Below are 24,006 nucleotides of genomic sequence, written 5' to 3'. Positions count from 1 at the left end.
TTTGATCTGACAATTTTTTGGAGAAAAGTGGCATGGGAGGGGGCCTATTCGCCCTCCAGTTTTTCGGTCACTTAAAAAGAGTGCTATAACTTTTCATTTCCGTCAGAATGAGCACTCTCCCAAAGTTCCAGGCCCACTGGGTCGATATGATCACCCTTGGGGAAAAAACACTCAGCAAAAAAAAAAATTACTAAATTCCACGCTTTTGCAGATAGGAGCTTGAAACCTTTACAGCAGGGTTCTCTGATACACTGAATCTGATGATGTGATTTTCATTAAGATTCTATGCATTTTTAGGGGTCTTTCCCTTTTTTCGAAAATCCGACAATTTTCTCAGGTTTGTAACCTTTGATTGCTATAAATAAACTTTATAGAACTTGTATATTTAAAATCAGCAAATAAAACCAACTCTTTTGATATATATATATATATATATATATATATATATATATATATATATATATATATATATATATATATATATATAGTGGCATCAAAATTCTGTTTTATAGCATTCCGGTTACTATTGAGCCGGATTGGTCCTTATTTACAGTTCGTTACCACGTTTTGTTTGATTTGCACAGGAAATTGTATTGATTAAATCACTTGCAACTAAACAAAGGACAACATTCTTGGAGTTGGAGCATTCTGATAAAAAAAAAGCAAAGAAAAATACTGTGAATGAATACTCTGTTTCAGTACTCCCACGCCCCACTCTTTACGCTAAAGTTTTTCACTGTTTTAAAAGGTAAATTTGAGAGAAAGGGTCAAACTTTTGCGCAAAGAGCGGGGCTCTGAGGAGGGAACAGCCCCTTTCATATACGGAGTAATTTCCTTTCGTTTTAAGTTTTAATGTCGCTCTTTAATTTCAGTTATAAAAACTTGTTTTATTATTATTATTTAATCATCGGAAAAGACTCCTCTTTGGCCGTCATTACCATTTTCAGTTTCACTGAAAATTGTTCTGGATACGCACACTTGAATAAAACCAATGCCGAATTTCTGGTCCTTTGTGAGAGGAGCAATTAGACCTAAGGACGTATACAGGGGGGATAAGGGGAGATGAGCCCTCCTTCGACATGTTTTCCAATTCGTGACATAACAAATGAATAGAAACAAATTTTTGATGCATTTTTTAAAGTTTGTTTGTAACCCATCTCATCGTAAAAAAAAATCATGGATACGTTTTTGATTAGACCCATCCAATTTTGCATTTCAGCAGATATACTGATTATGTGTATGGAAAATACAAGGATTTTTCATTTTTATTTGATTTCATATACATCACTCTCACCCTGTTTATTTTTTTATCGTGTCTTTTGTTTTGTCTCTAGGGGAGAGATAGCATTTATCTTACCGAAAATACTGAAACCTGCGACAAAAGGTAAACTCTATTGAGCCAGAGTTAAGATGGAAAAAATAATGCCTATATTTTCTAACGCTATAAATAAGACATTTATAAGGAATTCGACCCTTATCATAATATATAAAACTGTGACGATACGCCGCCCTCGAAAATACCAAATTTATAATATTTTACCTTTATCTGATTCTGAATATCCTGCTCTCCCAAAAGAGAAAGAAAAAAAATTGTTAGTTACATCTTAACATCGTAGCAAAATTATTAAAATCTTTTGAAAGTACCAGCACTAAGCCAACTTCAAGACATCCTCCTATACCCCGTCCCCCAGAAAAAAGAGATTAAGAAGGTAAATGGCTTACGTTCGTTAAAAAACATCTTTCTTGTTTGATGGTTTGTTTAGAATGTTAGATGGCATATGCTTAGCAATATAACAGTCCTTTGAATTGAGATAAAATTGCCCCATGAATGGCATTTTATTGCTTTGAAATTGGTCTTAAACTATGCAAGCTTTAAGATTAAGACATAACGACTCGGATTATGTTTTCATTCAGAACCGGGAGATGGCATATATGTTTCGAATCAAACAGTTCGTGGTAACGAACTGTAGTATGGAGTGACCCGGCTCAATAGTAAACGAAACTCTAAAAAACGGAATTTTGATACTAATAGATACATCAAAAGAATGGAATTTTTATGCTCATTTTAAATATATAGGTTTCATCAAATTTAGTCCTACTCATTTAAGTTACGAGCCTGAAAAAATTTGTCTTGTTTTGGAAAATAGGGGGAAAACCCCCTAAAAGTCATATGATCTCAACAAAAATCACACCATCGCATTCAGCGTATCAGAAAACCATACTTTGAAAGTTTCAAGCTCCTATCTACAAAAATGTGGAACTTCGTATTTTTTGCAAGAAGACCGATCACGGGTGCATGTTTATTTGTTTGTTTGTTTGTTCGTTTTTTTCCATGGGTGATCTTATCGACCAAGTGGTCCTTTAATGTCGCGAGGGGACTCATTCTAATGGAGATTAGAAATTCTAGTGCCCTTTTTAAGTGACCAAAACATTGGAGGGCACCTAGGCCCCTCCCACGCTCATTTTTCCCAGAGTCGACGGATCAATATTTTTAGATAGCCATTTTGTTCAGCATAGTCTAAAACATAATAACTATATCTTTGGGGCTAACTTACTCCCCCACATTTCCCGGGGGAGGGGCTGCAAGTTAAAAATTTTGACCAGTGTTTTTATACATTAATGGTTATTAGGGAGTGTACAGACCTTTTCAGAGGGATTTTTGGCTGAGGGGTGGAGGGGAGGGGGCTACGAGGGAGGATCTTCTTTTGGAGGAATTCTTCATGGGAGAAGAGAAATTCCATGAAGGATTTCTAGCATTATTTTTAACAAAACAATGAAAAAATAAATATGAAAAAGTTTTTTTTCCAATTGAAATTAAGGACCAGAATTAAAACTTAAAATTAACTGAGATTATTACGTGTATGGGGGGCTCATCTCCTCCTAATAACCTCGGTCTTTACGCTAAAGTATTCTTAGTTATTTCAACTATTTATTCTACCACCTTTGTGATTCAGGGGTCATTCTTAAAGAATTGGGAAAAAATTAAAGTTTTAGTGTGAAGAGCGAGGTATTAACGAGGGGGCAAACCCACTCATATACGTAATAAAAATAAACGAATATAGAAGTTCGTTACGCAAGTTAATTTGTAAGTTACGTATATTTTTTACTAATAAAAACGTTCGTTAAAAATCTATATTAAAACTTCTATATTAAAACTTAAAATTAACTGAGATTATTACGTGTATGGGGGGCTCATCTGTTCAAAGTTCAAAGTTCAAGTTGCGTTTTTAAGTAACCAAAAAATTGGAGGGCAACTAAGCTTCCTCTCCCACCATTTTTCTCAAAATCGTTTGATCAAAACTAAGAGAAAGTCATTTAGCAAAAAAAAAGTTTAATACGCAAATCTCGTTTAATTATTCATTTGCAGAGAGCCAAAATCAAACATGCATTAATTTAAAAACGTTCAGAAATTAAATAAAAAAACAAGTTTTTTCAACTGAAGGAGCGACTTTAAAACTTAAAAGAACAGAAATCACTCCATGTATGAAAAGGGCTATTCCCTCCTCAACGCCTCGTTCTTTACGCTAAAGTTATTTACTGTTTTATAAAGTAGGATTCAGAGAAATAGTCAAACTTTAGCATAAAGATTGGGGCGTTGAAGAGGGAACAGCCCTTTTCAAAGTTGCTCCTTACTTTCAGTTAAAAAACTTGTTTTTTTATTTAATTTTCACTAATGAAAAGAAAAGCGAACAGACTAATTGAGATTAGAGATGCAATAGTACCTGTATTTTTAACGTAAAGAACATAGCCCAAAACACCTAAAAATATTCTTTTTTATAAAAATAGAGTATTAATCTTTTACAACGGCACAACATCCCTGTTCACATGGCTGTAAGAAGAAATTAAATAAAAAAAAACAAGTTTTTTTAACTGCAAGCAAGGAGTTACATTAAAACTTAAAACGAACAGAAATTATTCCGTATGTAAAAAAGATCGTCCCATCCTCAACTCTTTACGCTAAAGTTTGACTCTGTCACAACTCTAGTTTTTAAAACAATAAAAAAAAATTAGCGTAAAGAGCGAGGCGTTGCGGACGGAAAAGCCTCTTTCATATACAGAGTAATTTATGTTCGTTTTAAGTTTTAATGTCGCTCCTTACTTGCAGTTAAAAAACTTGTTTTTTTTTAAATTGAATTTCTGAACGTTTTTGAGTTAATGCATGTTTTCATTTTGGCTCACCGCACGAAATGTGGGAAATGTGAGTTGAAGTGTGGGTATGATGCACGAAATTTGAACAAGAATCTTACAAAGATCTCAATAATGTATGGTTTGAGGTGAATCCAAGGCGAGACCAAGGAACCTCCAACTCCCCTTATCCCTCTGATTTATTGTAATAAGGCCGGCTAAATTAAGTCAGCCATCTGTCCAAGAGCACTGATCCTTCACCCTATTGCCAAGTTTCACCTGTAAAGTAGGTACGTTACATCTTGTTAGTGACAAAATCATGCAGGGATTTATAACATGTATGAGTAGAAACACGAAAGTAGTTACAGTCAAGGAGAATTTAAAATTTTTAAAGTCAGAGATTCCCTGAGTAGCCAAACTCCTAGGAAATCTACTATCTGCACTGTGAAAGCTATTTCATGAATACTTCTTGCAGGAGGCTCATTTGAGTCTTCGTACCTATCTACCAAATTGCACTGTTCTTGAGCTTTTAAGTCACTTTTCTGGCAAGCTATCAGAGGCTAAAAGTCTAAAACAATGAATCCAATTTAAATAAACCAAATATTTCAAGTCAATTCTTGCGTCTACTACGCTACAGTCCGCCACTCGTTGGTTTGACAGTTTTGCTACCAAATCTCTCAGTTCAATACTATGTATATTCTTGCAATTGGATCTCGGTATGATTTGACTGCATAATTGGAGACTTATAGAGGTTCGGTGACTCCTCCTACTCCCCCTCCACTTCCAACACAAACAATGCCATTTGTGACGCTTTTGACTTATATCTCTGTAACAATGTTAGTTTACCTCAATCTGGAAATTTTCCGTTAAAAAAACTTTAATTTAATTTCTGAACGCTTTTCAACTCACCGCATATGACAAATTAGAACAAATTTTCATATCGATTTTGGCAGATTTATTCGTATATGAAGAGTTGCCACCTCCTCATTATCTTCTTCTTTACGCTAAAGCTATTAACACTTTTAAGAAACCTTCCTGGTTTAATTAAATGGCCCCCGTGTTACAGTAGATGCTCTTAAAAATTGGATCAAACTCTCAAACTTTAGCATAAAGAGCAAGGTATCGAGAAGAGGGCTACCCATCATAAATAAAATAATTTCTGTTCGTGTTTCCAAATAATGATGGTAAATCTGTTTCACCCTTTATGAAATATACCCCTCCCCTCACGGAAAACTTCTCAACGGAAATTTCATTCAGCTTAAAGTGCACCCCCTCCCGTGAAATTCCCTCCACACAGTTTAATCCTTGCTGAGAATCCCCTTCCCTGTAAAACTGCTTGCGGACATTTAGCCTGAAAAATACTCCTTAGCATTCTTCCATTTGGATAAGACTTTGATCTTTAATTGGTTTCTCAATCACTCCTGAAATGCCCCCTTCCGTTGAAATTATTTGCCAGAAATCAACACACGCGGAAAAAAAGCTCCTGGATAATTCCCGCGGAACATCTCCACATGAAAAATTGGGCAAAGACAATGCAAGACAATTAGAAAGAATTTCGTATAGTGATTCTGTCAAATTCTCCCATTGTAACATTTCCCCTGGAATATTAACTCCCCAGAAATCCCCCCCCCCCAAGGAAGCTTTTCCCTATAGAAATCCATCCCAAGTGCTTTCCCTCAACCAATAAAACAAATGTCTGCATACTTCCCGATAACAAATACTCTACGTAAACAATGGGCAAATTTTATAGCTTACAGGCCTCTCCCCAGGGACTGTAGGGGGTCATTTTACACCTAAGGACATAATTATTTGATATTTCAGCTATACTGAACAAAATGGCTTATCTCAAAATTTTTATCAGATATTTTGGGGGAAAATGGGTACGGGAAGGAGGCAGTTGCCGTCCAATCTATAACTTTAATTTTCTTTCGAATGCACCCTCTTCCAATATTCTAGGACTATTATTTTAATGAAATTACCCCTGGAAAAAAGCAAAACAAAACAACCAAATTAACACACTGCCGTGATCTGTCTTCTGTCAAAAATAGCAAAATTCTACTTTTTTGCAGATAGGAGCTTGAAACTTCTACAGTCGGGTTCTCTGGTATGCTGAATCTGATAGTGTGGTTTTCATTAAGATCTAGTTAATTTTGGGGGGTGTTCATGTAAATTTTCTCAGGCTCATTACTTTTAATGGGTAATACTAAGGTTGATGTCTTGAAATCAGCATAATATTCTGATTCTTTTGATGTATCTTTTGATATTAAAATTCCGTTTTTTTTAGTTTCAGTTACCAACGCGCCGAGTCACTCCTTACCTACAATTCCTTACCACGAACCGTTTGACTAGTTGGAAGTAAAGAGATACATCAAAACTTAAAAAAAGCAGAAGTCTTCCCTTATATGGAGGGGGGCTGTGCCTTCCTCCGCACCAAAGTTCTACTAGTGCCTTATTGAAAGATTTTGAGTGTAACAAGTAATACCCGGTTCGTGATCGAAAATTTATTATTTACCGATTGTCTTTCATGCATTTGAAAAACAATTTCATTATTTAAAGGTAACACATATGAAGTCCTTTTATTCTTAAGGTAATCAAGAAAATGCAATTTATCCTTTTCCCATTGCCCTTGTGCTACAGTACTTGCTTTTGAAGTATTGAAGAGGAACGTCAAACTCTAGTGTCAAGAGTAGCTGATCGAGGGGGTTGGGGTTAGCTCCATATTTATGGCATTTCTGTTCGCTTTCAATTTTAGTTTCACTATTTCGTTTCATTCGAAAAACAACTTTATTTTTTATTATTAATTTAAGTTCGTTTATAAAACCATACCATGAGTTAACGGAGACTTCCGTTCCCTAAACCTCCTCTATTAATATTAAAGTTTGAGTTCTGCTTAAAATACTACGGGAAAAGGGACTCATTCAGAATATTTGCTTTCCAAAATGACATGGAGTTTTTCTATGTAAGCTGTTTTTTCGCGGTATATTCTTTCAAGTGAAAAGAGGCCAGAAGATTTATCCATACTTATCTCAATGTTCATTTAAAAAAAAATTCATTAGTCATATTAAAACCTAAACGAACAGAAATAAAGTATTTCAAAAATTCAAACTTTAAACGAACAGAAACTACTATGGACTAAAAAAATGAAACTCAAAACAAACAGATACAGAAAATGAATAGTAATATCCAATGTAAAGATAACAGATGCTGCTATGGATGAATAGGTGAATTGCAGAACGATCAAACAGTTCGGGGTAACGAACTGTAGTAACCCGGCTCAATAGTGACCGAAACTCTAAAAAACGGAATTTTGATACCAATAGTTACAATTAAAAGAATCGCATTTTAATGCTGATTTTAAATATATAAGCTTCATCAAGTTTAGTCTTGACTATCAAAAGTTACGAGCCTGAGAAAATTTGCCTTATTTTAGAAAGTAGGGGGAAACACCACCTAAACGTCATAGAATCTTAACGAAAATTGCACCGTCAGATTCAGCGTACCAGAAAAACCTATTGTAAACGTTTCAAGCTCCTATCTAGAAAAATGTGGAATTTTGTATTTTTTGCCAGAAAACGGTTCACAGATGCGTTTTTTTTTTTTTCCCCAGAGGTGATCGTATCGACCCAGTGGCCCTAGAATATCGTGAGAGAGCTCATTCTAACGGAAATTAAAAGTTCTAGCGACCTTTTTAAGTGACCAAAAATAGGAGGGCACCTGGGCCCCCTCTCGTGCTCATTTTTTCCCAAAGTCAACGGATGAAAATTTTGAGATAGCAATTTTGTTCAGCATAGTGAAAAAATATAATAGCTATGTCTTTGGGGACGATTTAATCGCCCGAACTCCCTGAGGAGGGGCTTCAAATTACATATTTTGACCATTGTTCACATATAGTAATGGTTATTGGGAAGTGTACAGATGTTTTCAGGGGACTTTTTTTGCAGTGGGGGGGTCTGGGGAGGGAGTTACATGGAAGTGTATTTTCATGAAGGAATTTATGATGAGGGAAGCGAATTTTAATGAGGGGGCTGCAGAATTTTCTAGCATTATTAAAAAAAAACAATGAGAAAAAAAGTTTTTCAGCTAAAAGTAAGGAGCAGCATTCAAACCTAAAACGGACAGAAATTGTTACCTATATAAGGGGGCTAGTCTCCTCCACGATACCTCACTCTTTATGCTAAAGTATTTTTAATAAATTCAACGATTTGTTCTAAGGCCTTTGTGATTCAGGGGTCATTCTTAAAAAATTGGGACAAAATTCAAGCTTTAATTTAAAGAGCGAGGTATTGATGAGAGGGTGAACCCCCATATATACTTAGTAAGATATACAAATATATACGTAAGTTAATTTCTAAGTTACGTATATTTATTACTAATAAAAACGTTCTCAGAAAAAATAAAATGTTCTAGTTGCCTTCTTAAGAAATCAAAATTTTGCGGCAACTAGGTCTCCTCCTCCATCACTTTTTTATCAAAATCGTCTGATCAAACTATGAGAAGCCATTTAGCCAAAAAAAAAAAAGTTTTAATTATTCATGTGCAGTAAGCCAAAATAAAAACATGCATTAATTCAAAAACGTTTAGAAATTAAATAAATAAAGGGTTTTTAACTGTAAGTAAGGAGCGACATTAAAACTTAAAACTAACAGAAATTATTCAGTATATGAAAGGGTTGTTCCCTCCTCAACGCCTCGCTCTTTTCGCTAAAGTTTTTTATTGTTTTAAAAAGTAGAATTGTGACAAAGAGTCAAACTTTAGCGCAAAGAGTGAGGCGTTGAGTAGGGGACAGCCCCTTTTATATCCGGAATAATTTTTTGTTGTTTTGAGTTGTAATGTCGGTCCTTACTTGCAGTTAAAAAAAACTTGATTTTTTTATTTAATCATAAACTAAGATGACTACAGAGGTGAAACTAAAACGAACATATTTTTTTACAGATAAATGTAGGGTTGCTTCCTTTTTAAATAACAACGGCAAAAGCGTCATTTGCACCTTACTTAAGATTATGCGTATTCCGAGTAGTGTGTTTTTTGTTTGTCATAATATCAACAATATCAGAACAACAAAGTTATAGCATAAGGCTAATTCAGATCTTAAATTAAGAGGTACCTTAAATAAGAATAGGGCTACCCTTCCCTCTCAAATCCTCTAAAAGTCTTTAGTGTCATTTATACACTGAAAACGCATCGTATTTTGAACAGTGTGGTTTTTCATTGTCAAAACACCAACTGCCATAAAAGGAAACCACCGTAGTTATAAAAATTATAGAAAAATTTACCTTTTAGAATAATCACATTTGTGACTTAAGATAGTTTTACAGTTTCAAAAGGACACTTTCTTGTCAACAATTTTCTTTTCATTTTAATTCATTTAAACAAATAGAAAAATGACGCCGAATTAAACTTAAAAACTGTTGGTAATTTTTAAGCAAAGTTATTTAATAATCTATATCCCATACATTTGAAAACTATCTATTCAAAAGAAAAATGGTATGAACAAAAATTTATTGGATACCAGGTCAATTAGACTAGACTGATTGGTTAAAATATAAGGATATTATTACCTTAGGTTTAGGCAGTTTCTTATTTTTTAGTGTTATAATGATAAAGAAAAAACTTTTGAAACTCTTTTTTTTTCAGTAAAGCAGAAATACCGCTATGCCATTTTGACGGTATGGGTGGGGGGATAGCTCTAACCTTCTCTTGTTTGTGATAGCTTCTGCTAGACTATTCTTTTTAATTCTTGTTCGTTTTCATTCAATTATCCTCAGCAGTTTCTTTGATTCTTATATTTTATATGGCAAATTACTTTAATTTTGTTTTATTTGGGTTCCCATTTATTAATTATATAATTTATGTTTCTTGTAAGTCTGAATCATTGTATGACAGAATATGGCTCTTTTCATTTCTTTAGTTTTTTTTTGTAGACGATCTTTTTAATAAATTAAAGTGAACAACGGCATTAAAACAACAACTATCAGAGTTTATCCTGTTTATGACGGGGGCTACTAACCTCTTATCTTCTGCTCTCTACGGTGAGGTTTTCACACTTTATGAATCATAGTTATTAATCACACTCTTAAACTTTATTTCGTCTAAATACTGGAAAGAGGGCTGAGGGAGTGACGGTCTATCACACATATAGGATAAAATTTCTTTGGTTAAAGCTTAAATTGAACTTTTTACTTTCCTTTAGAAAAATATTCTTTCTCAATTCATCTCGGTTTGCTTTTCATGTCATATCCAGGAATCTCTTAAACATGAGGGAGCAACAATCTTCTCAACCCCTATTGTTTACGTTCATTTTATTAATTTAGAACACATAAAATAATAAAATGTACGCATTTAAAAGCGTTTAAAATTATGGAGATTGAAGTGTCCCAAATGAATTTTCAGGTCGTGATTTCCTTGTTTTATATTGAAGGACCTTGTTACCTCTTTTCTTTCAAACCTTATTATTAGAGGTTGTCCCCTCTTTCTCCCATTGCCTTTTGTCAACCGTAACCAGTACTTTAAAAAAGGCCTAAGAAAAGGATCATGTGCAGCGCAGAAGCGCTGCCTAAGTAAAGAATGAATTGGCTTCTATTTTTTTATCTTTTTCACTAAGCTATTTCGTATGGAAGGGATGATGTAGAAACTTAAGAAAGGGCTTATTTAATTGGAAATTGACAAGTTCTAGTGCCCTTTTATAGATTTTAAAGTAATTAGAAGGCAACCAGCAGCATTTTATGCTTTTTTTGGATACCTGGCCCCCACGTAACCCGCTACGACATCTAACCAAAATCCGAGACAACTATTTTGTAAGAAATCGTCGGAAGTTCAGATAAGTATGTTCCTGGGATGATAAGACCCCCACAGTTCTTGGAGAAAAAAGCATATATTAATACTAAGTTGCTAATTTTTCAAACATAAGTTTTTTCGGTTGCAATAGGGGTTCTTTTATTGTCTGCAATTGGTTTGAAACTTTCTGGAACCGTTTTGTAGGTTCTAGAGATAAGACATTTTGTTGTGGGAGGATAGGGGATAGGACGGCAGGAAATTTTCTAAAACCTTCTTGTTTCTAATTAGTTGTATTGCTAGTGATCTTTTAAAGATCGTTCGGTAAGCCAGAAATCCAAGAGTTTACCCATAGAATACTCTTGAAACGACACATTTACGCGTGTAAATCAAAAGACACTATGCGCGTCTGATTTTTCAAATTATTTATATTATTTGAGCTTAAGAAATCGAGTTAAGGCTTTAAAAGATTATTGGAGAGGGGAAGGGGGTCAAGCAAGCTTCAAATATTGATTATGGGAGGCATAGGAAAAAAAACACTATGTATATCCAGTTCCTTGAAATACAGCATACATTTTCGGATGTGAGAATCCTCATACTGGTTAATTTTTCAGCACCCACTAGCATAAAGGAGGGTGAGGAGAAATGAATATATCGATTCTCAATATTAAAAATTATGATTTTTTCTTTAACTAAGGAAGCATCAATTAGGAAACAAATCTAGTTGCTTTGGTTCTTGACGTCTTATTGATTCTGATAACTCTTTGCAGACAAAAACACTTTTTGAAATTACAAAACAGAACTCGTTTTAATAAATCTCCTCAAAATTCACCTACTTAAACAAAAAGCAGTTACAACATAATATATCACACTAAGATTTGTATAGCAAAATAATGGATCAGTAATTGTCTGTATTCAAGGTTTTAGCAGGATGGGGGTCAGAATAACTTTGACCCTATGAAATGACAAACATTAAGAAGATTTTAAATCCGTCTGAAAAACATCCCCCCCATCCACCTTCAATTTTATAGTCAAACTATTATCCAAATTTGCCGCAAGCGTTGCTCCATAATTTAAATAGCAAACCTAAATCTTGAATCTTAATCAAAAAGCTGAAAAAGGCCTTGCAACTTTTAAGCAACGTCAATTAAAAACGAATAGAAATCAATCTAAATATTTTCTTCAAAATACATTTTCAGAGAAAAGGACAGAGCTATATAAAACCATATACTAGCACAAATTTAAGGTATTAATAATTCAAATTAAGAAGAAATAACTAAGAATGAATAAATCATACCCATAGCAAGCGGAAATTGCCACACATAGGAATTAGGCTACACAGGAACACTCCTAAGCCTTCTGAGGGTTAGGGTGTCTTTCGTATTTTACTCAAAATAAAGTATATTTTCAACCAAATCTCTTTTATAGCAATAGAAAAAAAAAAAAAAATGTCAAGACTTCCATCCATCTAGGGATGAATGTCGTTATATATTAAACAACCAGTCTGCTGTCATTACTTTTTTAAATTAATCTTGCTTATTATGGTGAATCTTAGCTTTGTTTTCTTTGTTGTTGGCATTGTGAAAAATAAATACCACACAAATTTTGAAAAGAAACAAATCTAAACCCTCCAAAGGCCAGAATGTCATTAACGTTTTATTGTAAGTAAAGTATGTTATGAACACTATCTCTTGATGGCATTAATAAATTGCATATTAAACAATTATTATACTTTCATTAGTTCTTTTCTCAGCTAATATGTTGTTTTTTTTTTTTTGTTTTTTTTTGGTGATGTTGTGACAAATTAAAGCCCCGTATTTCAAAGCACACATCATTTTCAATGAAAATCAAATTGTATTTACGTCATTTAAAGGTTTTGAGGGGGAGAAAAGGGAACATAAGCAGTATTTATATTCATAAGCCTTAATTAGCCTTTAGACATCATTATCTGTTGTCGTTAATGTTATGACAAATAGAAACACACTGCTCGAAATAAAAATTGTTTTCAGTGAAGTTCAAATGACACTTAGGCCTTTGGAAGGCTTAGAGGGCTTTCAGTTTAACTTGACAATCCATTGTAATTTTTATTCGATTTGGGTCTCATTTATTCATTGAAAGGAGATTCCCTCCGTTTTAAGCTTGAATTATTCCGTGAACTCATTTCTGTTCATCTTTAGTTTAACATAGCTCTTTAATTTTTTTTGAAAAATTTTATTGTTGGAAAAGTTTTTTGAATTATTTATATACAAGTACCAGATACTTAACATAAAGCACACTTAAATAATGTCTTCAAATACTGGCAGAATAGATTATCTAGTTTTTAATTATTCTCGAAAAAGTATTTAGCATTTGAATACCTAAACACTTCATTTTGATTATTATCTTTATTGAAAGCCTATTTGAAAGCCTGTTTTGCACCAAATGTAAATATATTGTAACTTCCGAATTTTCAGCAAAATGAGAAACATATACTAAGAGTAAAATTTTTGTATTTGATGAATTTATAGTAAAGAGCCAAAAAAATAGTATTTTACTTCCGTCAAATTTATCTTCATACTTAAGTCACCACGGACCGCTCTTTTTAGATTTTTTTTTCTTTTTTAAGCTTCTAACACGATCTTTCAAACATCTTTCGTAAGGAGCGACTCGAAACAATATTAAATGAAAATCTAACAAACAAAATTGGAATAACAATACAAACATCAAAAGAATTGAATTTTTATGCCAATTCCAATTAGGCAAAAGTTTTTAAGTTTAATATTTCCCATCAATAGTTGCGAGCTTTAGAAAATTTGTCAAATTTTTGAAAAAGAAGTCAAGTGACCTTAATGAAAATTACACTGTCAGATTCAGTATATCAGAGAGCCATTCTGTAAAGGTTTCACGCTCCTATCTACAAAAATGTTGAATTTTGTATTTTTGGCCAGAAGAAAAATCGTGGGATGCGTTTTTATTTGTTTTTTCCAGGATTGATTGCATCAAACAAACGGCCCTAGAAGATGGGGAGAGGGCTCATTCAAGCGGAAATTTAAAGTTCTAATCTCTATTTCAAGTGACCCAAGAAATGGGAGAGTAACTACACCCCCTCCAAAGCCTCTTTTTACCCAAAGACATCCGATAAAAATATTTGATTCAGCATAGTTGAAAACACTATTAACTATGCTTTTTCGGGTAAAAAAAACAAGGTTACAAGTTACGAAAGATGCCCATTGTTCATACATGTAGTATTTCTTGTTGGGAAATATTCAGATTTTTTTTGGGAAATTATCTGGGGGTGATATATCCCACGGAGAGAATATTATGTGAGGAGGAGAGTTTACAAGGGGAATTTTTATGGAAAATTTTTGATGGGAAGGAGTGTATTTCCAGGCAGTATTTGAGAAAACGCTCAGAAATTTAATAAAAAAAAAACAACAAGGTATTCAACTGAAAGTAAGGAGCAAATTTAAAACTTAAAACGAGTTGAAATTATTTTGTATTTAAAGGGGGATCTACTTATACCTCAACTGTAAAATTTTATATTAAAGTTAGAATTTTTGTCCCAATGCTTTATTAAAAACTGTTCAAGCACAAGGGCCGTTGAATTTGAATGGGAAGTATTTCTAAAGAGCTTTAATACTTCAGCGTTAAAAGCAAGGGTTAAGAAAGGGGCAGCAACCTCATATACAAAATAAAATTTGTTCATTTTAAGTTTTAATGTTACTCCTTAATTTCAGGTGAAAAAAAAACAGTTTTTTCTATTTAAAATTCCCGACGAAACCATAATCGAACAGATTTATTATAAGTTTAGTAAATATATTCAATAAGATTGGTAAAACCACTAAGTTTACTTAAAGTAACATACAAATTAATCTGAAAAAAAGAGAAATAAAATAGAATTGGTAAGTTTTAAACTTAAAGACAAATGTATTTTCTTGATTGAGTATAATATGTAAAAATAATAAAGATTTACAATAATCTATCTTGTAAATTTAGTAAAACTTAAGAATCTTCTGGGGAAACTGATAGATTTGCAACATTTTATTTTCTAAACTTAGAAAATATCCAAAACTATCGACTTTTACTGTCTTTTGCTGAAGATTCTAAATTAACTTTACAATTTAAAATTTGTATTTTGCCACATTTACGGTTTGAAAACTTCCTATGGAGCCATTCCTTTCATTTCAACTTATAAGTTTATATTAAGTTTATATTAGCAACTTATAAGCAACTTATATACAACTTATATTCAACTTTCCTTTCATTTCAACTTTAAGTATGCTAAAGTTCAAAACGCTTTGTCTTTAATTGCTTAACAGGAAAATACAAGAAATTTCAGTACAGACTCAGAATTTGGACCATGGTAAATTGGATATAATTCAACTAAAAATATTGTCTTTACTTACCAAGGCTCCATTTGGCTAATTCGCAAGTTCCCTCCCAACGTTATTTTCTTCACAAATAAGAGACAAGTACAAGCATAATGGGAAACTTGTATTGCGACAATGTAGATTAACAGCTTCCCTAAAACAGAAACTTCGTAATAAAATCTGTTTAGTATAACAATGTATGGAAAACGCAATAAAAAACTAAAATATTGTAGGGCTTGACATTTTTGTCATTACTTCTAGGTTTCAACAGATAGTAGCTTCCTAAGAGAAATATATTACTGAAGTACTGAAATAACTTCGACTTGGAAAGACATAGAAACTAAATGTCAAATTAAACACCAACTCCTTTTTGAACTGAAAATTGGCTGACAATTCTGGTAGTAAAACATTCAAAGTTTTTTCGGCCAAGCTCAGTCTGTTCTTTTAATCATGATTATAGACAGCTAACGGTTTTCACGAGAAATTTATTTTGCATCGCAATTTAAATCTGAAAGTTGTTGTTGCTTTGTACATTTGAAAGTATTCAATTACGCCTAAAATGTTTCCCTTTTAGTTTTTTTTTAAAGTCCATCTTAGTTTAAAGTCTATCTTAGTTCCTATGTGATCAAGAAGATAAGCACTGAACTTTTAAAGTTCCATTTAAGGCTGAATTTTAGGTTAGTTACAGTGCAAAATGAATTAACGTTTTATTTTTATTGTATTATTATTCTTATTTATTTTCTTAATGTGAGGCAGCGTTCCGCATTTTAAATAAAAATTCGTGGTGATAAGCTTAACTACGTTTTTAGAACAGCACATTCAACCAGTTCTCTTGTGGGAAATAGGTCCTAAGCAACTTTTTGTTTAATAATAATAATCCAAATAATTTCTAATTAACGGTCAGATATGGCTGCTTAAAAAGTGTGAACACAGTTCATCAAGCAAAATAACAAAACTTGTAAAACGTATTTTCAAACTTCAAATTAAAATATGCCGTACGGCTCCGTCATCAGAGGCTATCCACTCAATTTCACAGTCTTAAATTAGCATTTTTCATTGTTAGATTACCGTAAGAGAGCCTGACAATATAAAACTCAGGTTCAAAGAAGGGATTTATTTATTACTTTTCTTCTTCCGTCCATATACCTCATTGTAATGCAAAATTTGACGTTTTTGCAAAAGTTATACTTTTATGACCACTGTAAAATATTCGCAAAAATTCCCTCTCATAAAAACCATTTTGCAATGAATATAGAAAGGAAGCTGCTTTTACAGCATGAATACCAAATAGTTGTTTCAACTTCAGGTTTTTAACAGACCACACGGCATTCAATATATTCATGCGACTTTTATATTCCGTTGGGATCTGGAAAACCCGTCATGGAAACTTAGAATGAACAGTTTCTGAAGTTTTTACATCCCCCTGGAAAACATTTTTCTGTAGTAGGGACAGAACCTATTAGAAAATTCTTGAATTTATTGCAGCCACTACTACTTTTTCCCCTTTGGATGTTTATTAAGATTTTAAAGTGCATTGTCTTTCAATATGATTTTTCTTTTTTTTTAATTTAAAAAAATATTCTTCCAAAAAAATTTACAAAGGAAAGTTAAGAGCGGTATTAAAACAGTTTGTGGGAACGAACTATAAGTAAGGAACGACTTTGCCCAAGTAACCAAAACAAAAAAATATAATTTTGATAATAATATTGAACATAACAATCGTGATAACATAACAATTTGGACCAACAACGATCCTTAAGAGTTTCAAGTCAATTGGTTATTCCAAATATATAAAATTGATTAAGTTTAATGTTATAAACTATGAGACTGAGAAAATTTGTGGGATTTTAGAAAAAGGGAGGAAACTCCCCCCAAAAATAAAGTACTCTTAATGAAAATCACACCATCAAATTCAACGTATCATAGAACTGCAGTAGAGCTTTCAAGGCTCCATCTGCAAAAATGAGGAATTTTGTATTGTTTCCCAAAAGAAGGATCAAGGGCGTGTGTTCATTTTCTTTTTTTTAACCAGGGTAGTCGTATCGAGCCAATGGTTCTAGAAGATCGGGAGGGGGTTTGTTCGAACAGAAATTAAAAGTTTTATTGTTTAAATATAGTATTTACTATTGGGAAATAAACAAACATTTTTGGAGAGGGGAAATTTTTTGCGGGAGGAGGGATACTGGTGATTAGCATTCTAGGCAAAATTTTACACAGTGGAATTTGCGGAAATCCGAATCCGAAAAGTAATATCGACAGATAAAGCTATTCTTCTTCTAATGACTTTTGAGAACGATTCTATTCAAAATTATTTTTCTTTATCTTACCTTCTCTTTGGCAACTTAATTTTACATGTGGTGTTCAGGGGAAATTTTCCTGGTGAAATTTTCGAAGGGGGAGAATTGTCTCGGGGATTTTCCCATGGCGAGATTTTCTATTGGAGAAAGTATCCATTGGGGAATTTTCCACGGGAGAAATTTTACATGGATGAATTTTCTGCTGGAGAAAATTTCTATTTTGTCCAGGATAAATTTACCACGGAGAGGGAATTTTAGGAAGGGTTGAAAAATGAAAAAAAAGTCTTTTTTTCAAATGAAAATAGGCTAAGTATAATTTTGAAGTTGGAATTGTCCACAAGAAATTTTCTGGGGGGAATTTTTTACGAGGGTGGGAGAAAATTTCCATGGAGGTGCTTAACGACTGAGGAGTTTTTCACGGAGGGGAGTTGCGGATTCCCCTGCATTATTTGAAAAACGATCGGAAATTAAATAAAAAAAGTTTTACAACTGAAAGTTAGGTGCATCTTAAAACGAGCAGAATTTATTCTGCATGGATGGAGGGGTACAAAGGAGGGGTAATGCACTTTACTCAATACTTTGCTCTTTGCACTAGTATTTGACTTTTTTTCCTAATTCTTTTTGTCCGAATTTGGAGGGAGAAGGAGGGTTAGGGGACTTCAAACTTTGTGTTCGGGAGAGGAAAGAGGGGGCTTACCATATGGATTCTTAAATGTTGGCTTACTCAAAATGGTCAAGTTGGTTCCATTTGGGACAGGGAACGAAGATAAAAGATGTTTCAAGAAATTCGTGAAGCCAGGAAATTCGTGATGTAAGAATACATAAAAAATCCTTTAATTGATTTCAAACTGCCAGAGCATGCAGAAAGGGACATGTGACCATAAAGAGAGAGAAATAATTGGTTATATTGGTACGTCGCACCCAAAATACACCTCTACTTTTTCGGTTTTTTTGTTTGTTTTTTTTTGTCATCGATTGGCTTGGACATTAATGGATATGTATGGCAAAAAAAAGAAGAAGAAGAGAAAATTGTTCAAAAAGTTTGTTTTTACCGATTCGTGAAACCCTAAGGGGGCTCTGGTTTTTTTTCTTAATCCAAACACCTTGAAACTTTCAGGGCAGGGACTGAACCAAGGTGATTCCAATGAGGAAAACCGATTTTTTTTTTTTTTTTTTTTTTTTTTTTTTTTTTTTTTTTTTTTTTTTTTTTACTGATCTGTTTAAAACTTACCGGTAATGCAGACAGGCCAAAGTAACCTCAATAAATGTAAACATTCAGGAATTCAGCCTGTTCGTGTGAAGAGTAATGTGAATCCTGAATCGTGGCGTCCGGACTGTATTGTAAACAGCTCATGGTAACGAATCTTAGGTAAGGAGTGACTGTAACCAATAGTAACCAAAACTCTGAGAAAGAAAATTTTAATAGCAATCAATACATAAAATAAATTGGAGTTTTATAATGATTCCAAATATATAAAAATCACCAAATTTCATATTACTCGTCAAAAGCTAAGAGACTGAAAAAATGTGCCTTATTTGAAAAAGGGGTAAAATATCCCCAACAAGTTAGACGATCTTAATAGCAATCACAGCATCAGATTTAGTATGTCAGAAAACCTACTATAGATTTTTGAAGCCTTTATCTTTAAAAATGTTGAATTTGGCATTTTTTCCAAAAGAAAGGTCACGGATGTTCATTTACTTATATTTTCCTCCAGGGGTGACCGAATGAAAGTAATGGTCCTAGAAAATTGGTAAGGGGCTCATTCAGACCGAAATTGAAAGTTCTCATCCCCTTTTTCATTGACCAAAAAAAATTGTACAACGGGAAAGTGGCGTTTTTTATCATTATCTGGCACAGTTTCAATTTTACCCTAAAGACCGCCAAAGTTGTCATTGATTGACAATACTGAGATAGCCAATCACTTAAAGAATATGAAAAAACAATTTATTAAGCATCCCAGTTGCAGAGAATGTAATACCACGTGGTGGTGCATTCGTTCCTGAAAAGTCACGAAGTCTACTCTAGTCACGAAGTCTAAGATAAATAGTAAATATAGATATTTATTATATTAATGCGTTTTTTAATTAAGTTGCTTCACCTAAAATTTCCCAAGGAGATGGGAGGGGGTTTTCCGGCGTGATTAAAAAACTGACCAGAAAATGAATAAAAAAACTAGTTTTTTTTCAATCAGCTCGTTGTAACGAGCTGTAAGTAAGGAGCGACTTGGCTCAATAGTAACGGAAACTCTAAAACACGTAATTTTGATATCAATAGATGCATAAATAGAACTAGCTTATTGTGCTGAATCTAAATATATAAGATTCATCAAGCTTAGTGTTACCCTTCAAAAATTACGAGCCTCAGAAGATTTGCCTTATTTAAGAAATAGGCGGGGGGAGGGGCTAAAAACTCAAGCAATATTGATGCATCACACCATAAGATTCAGCGTACTCGAGACCCATTGTAGAAATTTCAAGCTCCTATGTACTAAAATGGGGAATTTCGCTATTTTTGCCAGAAGACTGATCACGGGTGCGTGTTTATTTATTTTATTTTTTTCTTATCGGTGATCGTATTGAAGTAATGGTCCCAGAAGATCGGGAGAGGGCGCATTTAAATAAAAATTAAGAGTTATAGTGCCCTTTTAAGTGACAAAAAAGATTGGAGGCCAAATGCCCCCCTCTCCCATGCCCATTTATTTCCCAGGGTTATCTGACCAAAATTTTTAGATAGGCATTTTGGTCATTATAGTTAAAGCACCAAATAACTATGTCTTTATGGGTAAGATGACTCCCCCCCCCCCCCACAGCCCGTGGGGAGAGGCCTTTAAGCTATGAAATTTGCCCATTGTTTACGTATAATATCTGTTATTGGGAAGTATACAGAAATTTTCAGGGGGGATTTCGTACTTTGGGTGGATTTCCAGTTGGGGAATCTTTCTTGGGGATGGAAATTTCCTGGGGGATTCCAGGTAAAGTTTTACACTGGGGGATTTGACAGAATTTCTATGTGAAATTCTTTTTAATTGTCTTACATTATCTTTGCCAACTCAATTTTGCATGTGGAGATGTTCTGGGGGAATTATCCAGGGGCAATTTTCCGCGTGTTGATTACCTAAAAAATTTTTACGGAAGAGGGCATTTCCGGAGTGATCGAGATACCGAACAGAGAAGTCTTTTTTAAACGAAAGTTTGCTACGGACAATTTTTCAGGCTCAATCATCCGCAGGAAACTTTACGGGGAGAGAGGATTTTCAGAAAAGATGGAACTCTCTGGAGGGAACTTTATGGGGGGATGCACTTTATATTGGATGAAATTCACGGAGGAGTTTCCTGAGAGAAGGTTATACCGAATAATTGAGAGAAGGTTATTAGAAGGTTACCCGAATAATTTGAAAAAAAAGAAATTAAACAAAAACCAGGTCTGTTTAACTGAAAGTAAGGAGTAACTTTAAAACTGAAAACAAACAGAAACTATTCCGTATATGAGAGGTGCCCCCCTCGTCAATACCTTGCTCTTTACGCTAAAGTTTGAATATTTTTCCCAATTTTTAAAAATGGCTAGTGAAACATAGGTGTTGTTTAATTAGAGGTGGAAGCTTTTTTCAAAAGCTTTTTTCTTTTAATTTTTTTAACTAGAGAAGGAAGCAATTTTCAAGGATTTGTAGTGATTATTTATTTTTCTCTCAAAATTTCTTCAAGACAACTCTACTTTTTCTCTTTATTTTGTGATAATTATTTGAGGATTTTGATGTATACATTGGTGATACAAGGAAGATGTCGAAAATATCATTTTCTAAGGGGCTTGTATATATTTAAACTTTACCAGGTCATATGAATAACATGTTGGTGCATGTCGGCTGTTTTTCACAGACATAACACGTACTGATGAGCGTTTGATTCAAATAGAATTAAATAAAAAAAAACTATTTTCAACTGAAAGTAATGAGCAACATTTAAACATAAAACGAACAGAAATTATTACGTGTATGAAGGAGATTGTCCCCTCCTCAGCACCTCGCTATTTATACTAAATCCATTAGTTCTTTTAAAAAAAGCTTCCTATTGTTCTAATTAAGCGACCCTTGTGTAACAGGAGTCGTTTTTAAAAATTGGGACAAAGTTTGAACTTTAGAATAAAGAGCGAAGTGTTGAGAAGGAGGCAATTTCTTCTATACATGTAAAAAATTCTCTTCGTTTCAAGTTTTAATGTTGCTTTTTACTTTCGGTTGAAAAAATTAGTTTTTTTTTCAATTTAATGTCTGATTGTTTTTAAGTAATGCCAAGGAATCTGGCCCCATATCCCCGGAAAATCCCCCTCCCGACAGAAAAATCCTCTATACAATTCAATCCTGGTGAAAATTTTCTCCGGACAATTACCCTTAAAAACTCCACGCTTAAAATTGACACGCAAAAGAGAAAGCAGGACAGAATTTTGCATAGGAAATTTGGCGAAAATCCCCAATGTTTAAGTAGACCTGACAAGTTCAACACCTGGAAACTTCCCTTCCCATGGAAAGTTCCACCTTGGAACCCCCCCCCCCAGCAAAAAATTCGTGCCCCACCCGAAAAAGTATACATACTTCACAATACCCACACTAAGTGTAAAAAATGGGAAATTTTTATGACTTAAAGACCTTTCCCCTGAGGCTGTGAGGGTCATTTTGTATCCAAAAACCTAGTTATTGGGCCTTTCAACTATGAAAAGCAAAATGGCAATCTCAAAATTTTGATCGTAGGACTTTAGGAAAACGGCGGAGGTGAGGGGGCCAAGTTGCCCTCCAATATTTTTGGTCACCCAAAAAGTGCACTAAAACTTTTTATTTCCGTTCAAATGAGCCTTCTACCGATATTCTTGGACTACTGGGTTGACATGATCATCCCTGGGAAGAACAAACAAAAAAGTAAAACAATATACACGCAGTGATCTTACTTGTGACAAAACATACAAAACTCCACATTTTTGCTGAGGAGCATTAAACCACTACGGTAGGGTTTTCTGATTTGTTGAATAGGACGGCGTGATTTTCATTAAGATAGCAATATTTTTAGAGGATGTTTCCCGCTTCTTTCGGAAATCAGGTAAATTTTCTCAGGCAAGAAATCGGCAAGACTAAACTTAATGAAACTTATATATTTAAAATCAGCAAAATAAGCCAATTCTTTTGATATACCTATTGGTATCAAACCGCCATTTTTAGAGTTTCAGTTACTGTTGAGCCGGGTCGCTACTTACTCACAGTTGGCTACCACGAACTGTTTGAAATGAGGCAAATAACGTAGAACAGCCATAATCTCATTCCTGGAGCTGGTAATTAAAACAATGAATGAAAATTTTGAAACAGGCGAAAGACAAATAAATATAGACATGCAGTTGTTACTCATTGTTAGTTTTCACTCAGATACAAATAATTACAATAACAGACAATTTTTAGAACATACTGTCTTTCCTTTTAAATTAAAACAAAATGAAAATATAGAAAAATGGGTAGGCTATAATGTTTCAACAAGACAGTAAAAAAATTATGAAAACCATTTTTTTTATTATTTTTTCCACTGTTTCATTGAACATTATACCCAAAATTTTATTTTGTTTTAGTTAAACAGAAATTAGACGTAAATAGAGAATATAATCATCATATTGATCGTCTTTAACCAATAAACGAGTTAAGATCGTGTCTTTACAGGGTATACAAAATAAATACATTAAAGAGAATTAGTGCTATGTACGAGACACTGCTACAGTTAGGTAGAAAAGTTAAGTTAGAAGCTGTTTTCACATTGAATCAAGAGTGAATCCAGGTTCGGTTTCATTGCCACTTCTATGGATAATTTTAACAAACAAATACAACGTAGAAACAATAGGGAAAGTTTTTTCAAGACAATGGAAATTATTTATGTAGATATTTCGGCCCTATGTCCAAGGGCCGTCTTCAGCACAATACAATACTATATATATATATAAAAGAACTTACATCAAATTGTGAGAATTAAAACTGAATATAAAAACACTTATTAAAACAATTTTTTTTTAAAATATAGCCCTAGCATCCTTACTTCAGCGAAGTTCAACCAGGACTGGCGAAAAGAATGAAATGAAGAAATATAAACTCATTCAAACTAAAGAGAATAAAATGATTAGATGCAATTTCTTAAAGCTAATCTTGCTTGTTTAGCAGCCTGTCTCAAAGGCCTTTTCGTAGTTGGTTCAGTACTATTATAAATTGGTTTAGTAAAATATTTTGTTAGATCATTTTTAATTAAATTTGAGTATAAAGAATTTAGTGAGTATTCTCCCAAGTCCCTGTTCAAAGAAATATTTTTATTTATTTTGAGATTAATTTCAATTGATTCTCGAACCACCTGTTTTATTCCCAAATCATTACTAATGAGTGAAGAGTTTTCAAAAAGTATCATGTGGGACGGAGACAATAGACAAGACAAGACAAGACAAGACAAGA

At 33.5% G+C, this 24,006-nt stretch overlaps 1 long non-coding RNA gene across 5 annotated transcripts in view; it reads right to left on the bottom strand.

Annotated features, from left to right (window-relative positions):
- Positions 1 to 24,006, bottom strand: part of LOC136035455 (uncharacterized) — a 132,582-nt gene that overhangs the window by 32,460 nt on the left and 76,116 nt on the right. For 4 of the 5 annotated variants that reach the window (XR_010619433.1, XR_010619431.1, XR_010619429.1 and 1 more), the window contains 2 exons: positions 18,774 to 18,946; positions 15,282 to 15,399 (listed from right to left, as the gene is read on the bottom strand). This is a non-coding gene — a long non-coding RNA (uncharacterized LOC136035455). Of the gene's footprint in view, positions 1 to 15,281; positions 15,400 to 18,773; positions 18,947 to 23,520; positions 23,857 to 24,006 lie in introns of those variants that run through there. The other variant, XR_010619432.1, reaches the window with a different exon arrangement.

The sequence above is a fragment of the Artemia franciscana genome, chromosome 14 (assembly GCF_032884065.1).
Source record: "Artemia franciscana chromosome 14, ASM3288406v1, whole genome shotgun sequence".
Classification (NCBI taxonomy): Eukaryota; Metazoa; Arthropoda; class Branchiopoda; order Anostraca; family Artemiidae; genus Artemia; species Artemia franciscana.
This window is presented reverse-complemented; position numbering and strand designations above follow the sequence as displayed.